Raw genomic sequence first — 12,388 nt, 5'->3', positions numbered from 1 at the left:
TGGGGCAAAGGTTTTAATTGGCTTTATCCAATTTTATTTATGAGGTTAAAAATAAAAGTACATTTTGAGCAATAGCTTAACATTGACTAATACAGAATATTCATAGATATGAAGCATTTGTTAACTACAAATTCTATGAGAATAAGCAAAGCAAGTTAAGGCTACCAATTAAAGATATTGTAGAAGATATATAAGCATCAAGTACAAGATTTCTTTTTATTTTGAGAATCTATATTTATACAGATTAGAGTTTTACAAAATGGGAGGCCCAAGTGACCAGAAAGAGCACTGGAGTAGAAGGAGAGTTTTTAAGTTCAAGTTTAGATGTTCCATTTAGTATCCATTCAATCTTGGGCAAATTTCTTTGGGATCCATTTCTGTCTCCAAAGAGAGAGGGGTGGACTAGATACTCTTTATTAAATTCCTAGTTAAAAAATTAATTTCAAAATACAACTAGTTTTCAAGAATATGATTCTTGCCCTTATATCCCAAGTTCCAAGGTCCAGTAGGAATATCAACAAATATTTCCTGAATGAATCAATCAATCAATGTTACTTCTGCATTGGCCCCAGTCGTAACCTATGACTACCATGGGCAACAGGGGCAGAACAGGTAGAGAAAATGATCTACCACAGTGGGTCCTGGTGAAAATTCCTGTTTCAAGGTTAGTCTCTCTTCCTACATTGGGAGAATGGGTAAAATCAGCAAAGGAGAAAGTATGCTTCTTAATATAACCTTCATTTACTTTTTAAAATTACCAAAGTAATACATACTCATTGAACATATTCAATATAGAAAATACAGAGAATGAAGTAAAAATTAAAACTCCTGGTGATTCTATCATCAAGAAGCTACCATTTTTCTGATTTTGGTGTAAAACCTTTCAGTCTTTTCTCTGTACATTTACACATACACTGGAGTAACCAATTGTACATACTGCTTTAAACCCATTTTCCCCCCTTTGACAATACAGCATGCATTTTTCAAGATGGTGTGCTCCACTATATGAATATATTATCATTTATATAACCAATTTCCTATTGTTAAGCATTTAGGTTATTTCCTTTGTTTTCTATCTGTAAAATATTATATGATTAAAATATTTTACAAATTTTTAATTTATCATGTAGGATAAATTCCTAGGCATAGAATTGCTAAGTGAGAGAATATGAACATTATTAAGGCTTTTGAACATATTTGCCTAAATGCCTTCCAGAAAGGATCTGCCAATTTATATTTCCTTCAGCAAAATATAAAAATTGCTGTTTCCCTGTACCCTTATCTACAATGAGTATTATCAATTTAAAAATCTGTGCCAATTTTGGAGGCAAAAATGTCATAATTGTTTAAATATTCATTTCTTGTTTTGACTTACATTTGTTTAGTAACTTTAATAGTAGGTCAACATTAAAAATAGGGCTGTACTGGAATTTCTGCCATACAGTGAAAAAAAATAGACAAAAGATAGACACCTTACATAAGCAAAATCATTTATTTATCTGTTCATCTTCATGTATTCATTTGTTCCATTTACTAAGTGCTTTCCCTATACTGTGGCTAATTGTGAACAGTGGAAAAATAAAAGGCAAAAATACACAATCCCTGCTCTCCAGATCACAGTTAAGAAAACGAATACGTAAATTATACTTTATAATATAGTGTTATCAACACTCTAATAAAATTATATACAAAATGATAGTGGTTCAAAGATAAGCAGGAAGGAAAGGATGTTTCTTAAAAAATAATCAGACACCGAATAGGGTCGGAACCCTCAATGACTATAGGAGGCAGAAGATATACGGGGTATTTCAGAGGCAAAGAAAGGTGCTGTGACTTTTGAACGTAAGAGAAAAGTTCCAATAAATCCAATCTTACATCATAAAGACTATTACCAATTCATATATTTTCAGCTCAAAAAGAATCATATTTTCCCTTATTCAGCTGGTGGCCTGTCAACTTTTTTCATTTATTGTGTAACACCAGACTACTCAATGTAACCATCTTATGACCAATTTAAAACAAATTACCAATTAAGGGGGGAAAATGACTCATTAGTAAGTAAAGATGCAAGCAATTAAAGCAAATGAAGCATTCATCCTTCAGGAAGCTTGTTTTCAAAAAGCTATTCTTCATGGTTTTTGTGGTTTGCTTCCTTCAATAAGGCAGCAATCTTAGAAATAATGTCAGCATGAAGAGCTCATGACTTATTCACCTCTGACATAACTTTAGCATCTCATTGGAGTTTCCAACTGATCCAAAAATGTTTCTTCTGATCATGAGATTTTGTGGCTTCACATATTTACTTTTCTTCCCGTAAGAGGCAACAGGTTTACTGGCAGATTGCAGGAGCTGACATTCCAGGGCTTCCATTCTTTTCATTAATCAATATCGTATTTTTCTTTGTCATTCAACAAAAGTTTATTTGGAGCCCACTGCAGTCAAAGCACAGCATTATGTTTTACTTGGCATTTTACAAACACTTTGAAGTGCAATATCAATATGAACAACAGCCTTACCTCTACTTCACAGAAGAGGAATAGGAAACTACAGTAATCTCAAAGCCCTATAGCCAGTAAGCAGCAAAACAGAAATTCAGAATACAGATCTTTGCCCTCTAAGCCCAGGGCTCTTTCCACATTGTGCCTTCCTTACCAGTCTCCCAGTTCCCAGCCTCTTTCCTCTCCAGCTGTCTAATTCATGTACTTAAAACACCAAAGTACCACCCACCTTCGTCAAGTCTCACTGACTCTTGAGAAGCTGTCTTGACCATTTCAGTTCAAAGAATTCTTCCTCCTCTGAACTCCTATAGCTTGTTGCTCATATTATTCAACTGGTTCTAACTCAGAAAATGCTTAGTGGGATCTCTGTCTTCAATTATGAAATAATTTTAGTATCTATTTAGAAGGCACTGTGTCAGTTTATGTGGATCTACTCTGGTGCTATTCATACTTAAATTCTATTCAGTTCGACAAACATTTTGACAACCTACTATGAGTGAGGCACTATGCTAAGAGCTGAAGACATGGTTTCTTCCCTCAAGAACCTTAGTCTAATAGGAATGTAGATATGTAAATTTTTTATGTACACATGTACATTTATTCATTCATTTATTAATTCAGTAAGGAAACTCTAATTTACTGGCTGTGCTACCACTGGGAACAAAAAGATAAGACATGGCCTGCCTTTCAAGTAACTTGTAGTTACTTGAAAGAAGATAGACATGTCAATGTTTTCATTCATTCAATTAACATCTATTTAAACCCTTATTATGTTGTGGACTCAGAGCAAGGAACACTTATGAACACCATCCCTGTTCACAGAGCTGTTTCTCCTTTAAAGATTATAATACTCAAGGATAACTACATGCTTTTTTACATGTAAAAAGGGACCTCAGCTAGACATTCATTCATTTATTCTTGTATCTATTCCAAATCTCTCTTGGCAGTTCTTATGTAACACTTCCTTTTAGACCAACTCTAGATAATGAACCTAAGAATTATAAACTTTATAGTACTAGTATAAACATTTCCAATGATGCTGAAATATATCTTATCTTATTCCATACAAAAACAATGTCAGCCACATTTTGGCTTTTATGCAGAGAATTAAATGGAAATTTCTAAACAGAATCTGGGCTTTCTCATTCTATTACTTTATTCACGTTTGACAGGACAAAGTACAATTGTGGAAGCAGTGGGTTTCAAAACACGTTAGTCAGAGCTAGGGGTTCCTCTGAGGTTTCTCAGAAGTGATAGTGGCAGTGGGGGTGGTAAGAGGGAAAGACTCAGAGCTTCCTATTTCAACCAGAGCATGTCAGTTTGCCCTGTTTTACATACTATGCTTCTAAGTACAACTTCTTTTGGAAAAGAATCCTGCTACTTAAATTAATGAAACAAAGTTTAAGAGAATCAAATAATGTAATAATACATAGTATTTTGGATTTATAATTTTTAATTATTTGTCTTAAAAAGAAAAAAAGAGTCTTTACTATGAGGTCAAATTGGTCCACTTTTAAAGATAGCTACAGCAGCTAATGTTGCCGAGTGTTTATTAGTTGGTGCCAAGTGCACTCTAAATTGATCATCTCATTTAGTCACAGTTAATATCCTTTGGAATGACCATTTCACTATAATGCCCCACATTAATGGAGCAAATAAATCAGTTCATGTCACTGACTAATATTAGAGACTAATTTGTCAAAATGTTTGCATTTCTAAATGTAACTGATTTAGTGTATATTTTGTCATTTAATTCTATTATATAATAAGTAACACTAAATGAACACAAATCCATCCTACCAAGTCCAACTGATCTGTTTTCCAGACACCAGTGTAGCTCATATTTACTGCATGCATTATTTCATTTCATCCTCAAAACAATCTTATGAGGTAAGGACTATTATTCTCATGTTACAGGTAAGAAAACTGAGGAACTAGCATGTAGAAGCAGGGACCCTAAAAAGACTGGGGAGCAGAAGGATTATGTGTGGGCAAACTTTCTGGGTGAACAGTGGGAAAAGGAGAAGAGTGTCCTCATCCCAGAAAGCTTGGTTTCACCTCAAACTTCTCGAACTGACAAGGGACAGATAAGAGTTGTCCATTTCCACATTTATCCTTCTCCTCCACTTCAGTGACCATCAAAAGGCTAGACCTCCATTCTCAATGAATGCCATAGGTATGTCTACTCACTGCTCTTGATCGTGGGTTGAGATGAAGACTATCAGCAAGAGGAGTGGGAGCAAAGATGGAGAGTTGAAATAATCTCCATAACCTTTTTGTATTTGTTAATAGGAGGGCTTTCCTGTAAGGGAAAAAGTATGAAAAGAAAATAGATTTTTGCAAAGGCCTTGACTCTGTTCTTTTTTCATTCATTTATCCATACGCTATGAACTAACCTAAGTACCAAGCACTGTGATGGGCACTAGGAAGTGCCAAAAATAAATGAGTCATGATTTCTATTATTGAAGGAAAAAGACATTTAAATAGACACAGCACAAGATATTAAGTGCTATAAGATGCTACACCAAAGCTTATTTAGGCAGGGACTATATTTTACTTATTTTTGTAGCCCCAACTCTTTATCACAAAAGATAAAGAGTGTGATAGCACAAAGTTAACAGCTCAATACATTTCCTGAATGAATGTTTTCATGACCAATATTTCTTCTCTTATGGTCATATATGTGTGGACCCTCTATATAAGATCTTAACGTAACTGTAGTAAGCTATGCTTGTGTTTCCTTGGACTTCATATGCAAATATCAACTGTCGATCCTAGATGTACTAAAATCAACCACTAGCCTAATTTTATGCTTTCCCAGCAACTGAAAAAAATACAGTAGATAGTATACTTGTCGATTGAGAAACAAATCCATTCATTAATTGGGATTGAATATAGATACAGTAATATATTGGGCTAAATTAATCCATTCACAGCTCTTCACAGTCTAGAGGCAAGTCTGCCCTCTAGTGCTAAAACTCACAAATTGAATCAGAATAGCAATTTCCAACTACCAGAAAAAAAGAACTAGCATCAGATATATTAAAATGCAAAACTGTATTATTATCCCAAAACAAAAAGCCTCATTACAAGAATAAAACGGCATTCCTCCTTTTAAATTTGTCATATGCTTATATATTATCAATCTTGTTTCTTAAATCTCAGAGCTTCCATAACATTGTGGAACGTAATGATTTTGTGTGGAGCAGAAATGTTAACATCACATTTGTAATTGAAAAATCACAAAAGCTGGCCCCAAATTTCACTAATCACGTACCTTCAATTCAGGCCTATTCTCTGGTTATACTTACTAAGTGATCTCATCCATGCCCTGACTTAAAATAAGGCTATACACCAATGATGTCATATGATATACATACATATATACATATACATACACATACATACACATACACATACATATATATATATATATATATGTATATATACATATAGTATATATACATATATATATATATATATATAGTACACATCCAGCTCAGACCTCCCTATAACTTCAAACTCAAATATCCAACTGCATGCTCTACATTTCCCTTGGGACATCTAATAGGCCTAACTAACATAACATATCCAAAACTAAATTCGCGATTTTCCGTCCTCAAACCTGCTCCCGAGTCTTACTCATCTTGGTAAATGGCTGCTTTATTCATAGTTCTTCAAGCTAAAAATCTTGGAGTCATTCTTGATTCTTCTTTCTCATACCCCACATCCAATCCATCAGCATATTCTACCAGCTCTATTATCAAAATATGTTCAGAATCTGACCACTTATTATTTCCATTGCCCTCGGTCTCATTCAAACTACGCCATTTCTCATCTGGATTACTGTATTACCCTCCTATCTAATTCTACAGACTTCCATCCTCGCTTTGATCAGAACCCTAATTACTTCCCCCTTCACTCAATGAAAGTCTAAGTCTTTGGAAAGGCCTACAGTGCCCTACATGATTAACTACAATCAGGCACAATCATTACTCCCAATCTCTCTAACCTCATTTTCTAATCCTGGCTAATACTCTCGTCTTGCTCGTTATTGTCTCAATGATTTCCTTGCCATTTCTTAAAAACACCAAGCAGACTACCAGCTCAGAACAGTAGTCCTGAGCTGACTACAGAAAGTCCTTCTGCCTGGAATGCTCTTCTCCTGATTATCCATATGGCTTAACCGTTTACTTCTTGAGATTTCTGCTCAATATCACTTCATCAGTGTATACTCCATTTAAAATGGCAACCCTATACTCACACACTCTCCAGACCCCTTCCTCGACTTATTTTCCCTTAATAGCATGCCACCATATGATATTTTATCAATTTTAACATATTTTAACATATTTTATCAATTAAAATGAAAATCCCATAAGGGTCAGAAATAGTTGTCTATTCTATGCCTAGAACACATCTCAGAACATACTAGATGCTTGGGATTTATTGAAACATTTAGTCCAAGAGGAATATGAGTAAGTCAGATATAGTAAGTGGTAGAATAAAACAGAAAATCTCATCTATTCCGGTTTATACAGGATGGAAAACTTTGTTAGAAAAAAAAGAACTATTCTGACTAATTGCTTTTCATTTAAATACCAAGGTGTATTCATTCAACATTTACTTAGTGCTGTGGATAGGGTCCTATTTGAATTTCACAACAATATTGGTAAGTACTATTATCGCTATTTTACAGACAATAAAACTGAAGATGACAGAAGTCAAGTGACTTGTCTAAAAGTGACATAACAAGGATGTGGCAAAGAGGAAACCAACTCAGGTTTCTTTGACATTACTTCTAAAAACTCTCTCAATATTTAAAGTAGTTTCAATGAATGATATAAATCCAAAAACAGGTCAGGTTTCTGCATTTGTAGATTAAAAATAACTGTGTATAAACTTGCTATAAGCCATTTGATTTGTATAATAGAATATGGGGAAAGTACTAAAGGTAAACTAATTGCACTTAATTCAATACTCACAAAAAATAATTTTGCTAAGTTTGATAACTTAATAACACTGTCTCTAATGACAAGCTGTTTAAATAATTTAGCCTTTCATCTTTCATGGTTCAAATGCAACTGGAAGCAATCATATGGAAGCACATTTTCTTTTCACCAAAATATGTGATGGACTTTTATCCACAAGCTATTTTCTACATGGAAAAATAAATTATGGGTAATACCCAGTAACACTCAGTTTATTTACACACACACACACACCATTGAGTCTGGGGTAAAGCTGGTTTCATACATACCCATTTTGCTTATTTTTGTTAGCTTTAAAAATAATTTTAGGGCTTCCCTGGTGGCGCAGTGGTTGAGAGTCCGCCTGCCGATGCAGGGGATTTGGGTTCGTGCCCTGGTCCGGGAAGATTCCACATGTCGTGGAGCGGCTGGGCCCGTGAGCCATGGCCGCTGAGCCTGCGCATCCGGAGCCTGTGCTCCGCAATGGGAGAGGCCACAACACTGAAAGGCCCCCATACCGCAAAAAAAAAAAAAAAAAAAAATTTAAGTACTGTATTTGAATATTTCATAATATCCACAATTTTAGTTTATATGTAAAACAATACATCATGTGTGGTACAATTTTCATTATTACTTTAAACCAAAACTGCAAAGGATAAAATTTCTTCAAAATGATATAACTTGGGGAAAAACTAAGAAAATTTTAATACAACTCTTACATTTATGGACCATAGATCCACAAAATAAATAAAACAAAGCTCCAATAAAATTGGCACCGTAAGATAAGAATCCATACTCATGTTAAAGTCTAACCTTTTTACTGGATGCATTTTAAATAATATTTAACACATGATAAACCAGAACCCATGCAAAATTGAGCCATATTATAAAAGGTTTAATAAATTACAGACAAAGCACACAAAATATAAAGAAAATGATCAAACCAATAACAACTGGTCTAGGAAAGGAGCAAAGGAAGCACAGTCTGTATAGGATATAAAAGATTATAAAGTGGATATAGCAAATTTATGATGTTTTATTAAGACCGATATTTGAGAAAAGGTAAATAAATTGTGCTTTAAAAGATCTAAAGATTTGGTCCAGTGAAGTAAAAGTTCACAAGAAGAGTCTCTACAATTAAATAGTGAATTAGAGATAATTCACCTGAGGCTTGTGGTTGGAATTTATCTTTACATAATCTATATAAATTTGACCATAAAATTTAGACTGCTTTTTTGGGCTTCAGCAGTACTACTTATAGGTAACAATGTCTGTCAACAAAAAAGACCAAGTCTTAAGCAATTTGTTTGTCTGGTTGTTAACAGATACTTATGAAAGTAAAAAAACTACATTCATTAAAAAATTATATGATCTAGGGACTTCCCTGGCAGCACAGTGGTTTAGAATCCACCTGCCAATGCAGGGGAGAGGGGTTCAAGCCCTGATCCAGAAAGATCCCACATGCCGCGGAGCAACTAAGCCCGTGTGCCACAACTATTGAGCCTGCACTCTAGAGCCCGGGAGCCACAACTACTGAGCCCATGCACTTAGAGCCTATGCTCCGCAACAAGAAGCCACCGCAATGAGAAGCCCACGCACTGCAAGGAAGAGTAGCCCCTGCTCCCCGCAACTAGAGAAAGCCAGCGCAGCAACGAAGACCCAATGCAGCCAAAAATAAATAAAAAATAAATTTACAAAAAAAAAAAATATGATCCAAAATATTTAATAATCCAAATTGGCCTTTCCTCAGGATATCAAAGATATTTTGCTGTTACTTCTCTTTTCTCCTGAAGAGTAAATAAAGCCTTCTTTGAAATGTTTCCATGTAATGATTGCCAGTATCAGTCAAGAAGTAATACTACCTCAAGAAGAGAGAATTCCTCTTTAAGAATTCTTTAGACGTATAATTAAGAGATTATTTTGCCTTTTCTCTTTGTTTAACATAGAAATGCATTTAAATTATGTATTAAAATGCCCCCAATTTATTTGATACTTTAGACATTTGGTAAGCACATGAGAGATGTGCTACAAAACTTTAGGCTATAGGAGCCTTGAAAGCCCAAACAAAACTTTATGAGATTATGAATTATCACAACAGTTTTAAGTACACTTCAAGAAAGCAGTTAAAAAAATTAGTATTCTTACTGGCTTCTCAAGCTGAGTACATAATGTATTTCAATAAATGCTTTTATAACTTCACATAAGCATTTAAGGAGAAGGGACATGTTTTGATGAAGAAATAGTTCAAAGTAAAATGTTTCAGGGCTTCCCTGGTTGCACAGTGGTTAATATTCTGCCTGCCACTGCAGGTTTGAGCCCTGGCCCGGGAAGATCCCACATGCCGTGGAGCAACTAAGCCCATGCGCCACAACTACTGAGCCTGTGCTCAAGAGCCCGCAAGCCACAACTACTGAGCCCACGCACCACAACTACTGAAGCCTGCGTGCCTAGAGCCTGTGCTCCGCAACAAGAAGCCACCGCAATGAGAAGCCCAGGCACCACAACAAAGAGTAGCCCCCGCTCACCACAACTAGAGAAAGCCAGCGCGCGGCAACAAAGACCCAACACAGCCAAAAATAAAAACAAACATAAATAAATAAATTTATTTTTTTAAGTAAAATGTTTCATTGTTAATACTCTACATTAACTTGTATGCTTTAAAAACTCTATCTTAAAATTCTACTCTCTTCCTCACCTCCTCACACAGTGACAGCATTAATATTGTTAAAGATAAATTTTTGGCTCAACATATGAAAAGGCATTTGTATTTAAGAGAAGTACTCTTGAGGGTCAAATTAACATTCCCATAGAAGGCCCTCATATTTCCATTTTAGAAACACTAATCTAGAGTACTTCAAACAAAGTAATACTCAAATCAACAAAACCTATACATTATACATAAAAATACTATTACTGTCAAAAATGGATTATGTCAAGAATTTTACTGGAAGCATTTGAAAAACAAGAAACCATTAGACAATAAAAGACAAACATTGCAACAGAGTCAAATCAGCACACGATACACCATTTTTTATCTCCTATTCAAGTAAGTTACCTGAATCCCTAGGCTATTTCCTAAAGATACCATTCCTTGTTAAAAATGATTGGCTCCGAGGGTTTGGGGGACAAACTCTCCATCCTTTCACAGTTGAGAATCAACACCTGGTTCTACTTTTTTCCAGTAGTATAACATCTGTATGCTATTCTTTAAGAAATAAGTCGTTTCCTATTATAAAGCACCATTGAGTATTTCATACCACATAAAGGAAGTAATACTGAAAATTTTACAACAGGAGTTCTGGGAAGGCACTTAAAGCTAAATAGCTAAAAGAGCTCCAACAGTTAGAAGGTTTCTTTTTCATACTGCAGGCTCCTTAATACTGTCTTCTTTGCTTATACCACTTAACCTCTTGATCAGTAGTTTCCCAATAAATTATATTCAAATATAAATTAAAAAAGAAAAGACAAGAAAGGAGAAGCCCACATTCTGAGATGAATGAGGCAGAGTAAGTTTGCTTCCCAAATAAATGAATGTTATGACTCTAAGAAGTGAAGAGAACTAGGAAGAGCAAGAGAGTAAAGCAAGCATGGCCTGGGTATAAGCGGGCTGTTGACTTACGGAAGAAGTAAGTTTCATTTAAATTTTCAGGTTCAAAGTCTAAAAGGTATCTTTGGATAAGTAAGCAAACTAAATAGTTTCATATATTTTATTTATTTAAAGGTCATCTATAAGTTTTGAGTGTTCCTTATTTCACTTTAATATTGAAGATGACAAAGACAATAAATTTTGTTCAGGCCATAAATTGACAACTTGTAAAATTTCATTTAAATTATGTTTTGGAATTAAATAAAAATAGGCAATATTCTTCAAGTTCAAAAGTTGTTCCTTGAAGAGTCAAATTATAAAGACTCAAATGTCTAAAAATCTAAATGCTTTACAGTTGTCCCTCAGTATCTGAAGGGGACTGCTTCCAGGAGCCCCCAAGTTTACCAAAATCTGCAGATGCTCAAGTCCCATAGTTGGCCCTCCACATCCACAGGTTCTGCATCCATGGATGCAGAATCCATGGATACAGAGGGTTGACTGCATACTTATTTTAAAAAATCTGCCTATAAGCAGACCCACACAGTTCAAACCCATGTTGTTCAAGGATCGACTGTACTTATGACAAATTTAATATTAAAACATCATTCATAATGTCATAACACTGTATGTTCAGTTCCAGTAATTCAGTGATTCTAATAGTTAGCACAAGTATTCCAGGAAAATTAACCTTATCTATCAGACATTTAAGGGAAAAATTGTTTTCCATATTATATCAGTGTTTTACAAAGTTGTACAAAGTGATTTCATTAAGGAGTAAAACAGTAATCATTTTCTCCCAGCCCATTAACCAAAAAGCAAAATAAAATAAAAATCTTTAAAATGCTATTCTCCCATAATCACTTCTGTAATCACTCATTAAATAAACTCACCATCAAAAACCAACCTTTACCTTAAATCCCAACAGAAATGTCCTTATTACGGAAAAGTAACTTATTTACTTTTCTCCACTCATACAATGAAACTAGGAATGTTACGGAGGTTGTGACTTGGCTGTAAATGTTAACAAGGTTTTCATATCACTGGGACATTGGATGGTTTGAAAAGGAATATACAAACAGCCCTGCTGCTAGTCCAAAAGATGCCTTTCGTGTGAATTAGAAAAAAGGCTGTCCTGTCTTCAAGATACTTTATTGCCAAGTCAGAAATATGATAATTAGCAATGTAATTGTACCAATATAAATGGCACCCTTGAGTTGGGCACAATTATACCCAGAGTTCTCCCATAAGTCCTTATTTTATTATATATTTTTTCCAATATATATTTTAACTAAGTCCACAACATCAGAGCTAAGGTTCCCTTATGACCAAAAAAG

Source organism: Mesoplodon bidens, assembly GCF_964165515.1.
Source record: "Mesoplodon bidens genome assembly, chromosome: 7".
Classification (NCBI taxonomy): domain Eukaryota; kingdom Metazoa; phylum Chordata; class Mammalia; order Artiodactyla; family Ziphiidae; genus Mesoplodon; species Mesoplodon bidens.
This window is presented reverse-complemented; position numbering follows the sequence as displayed.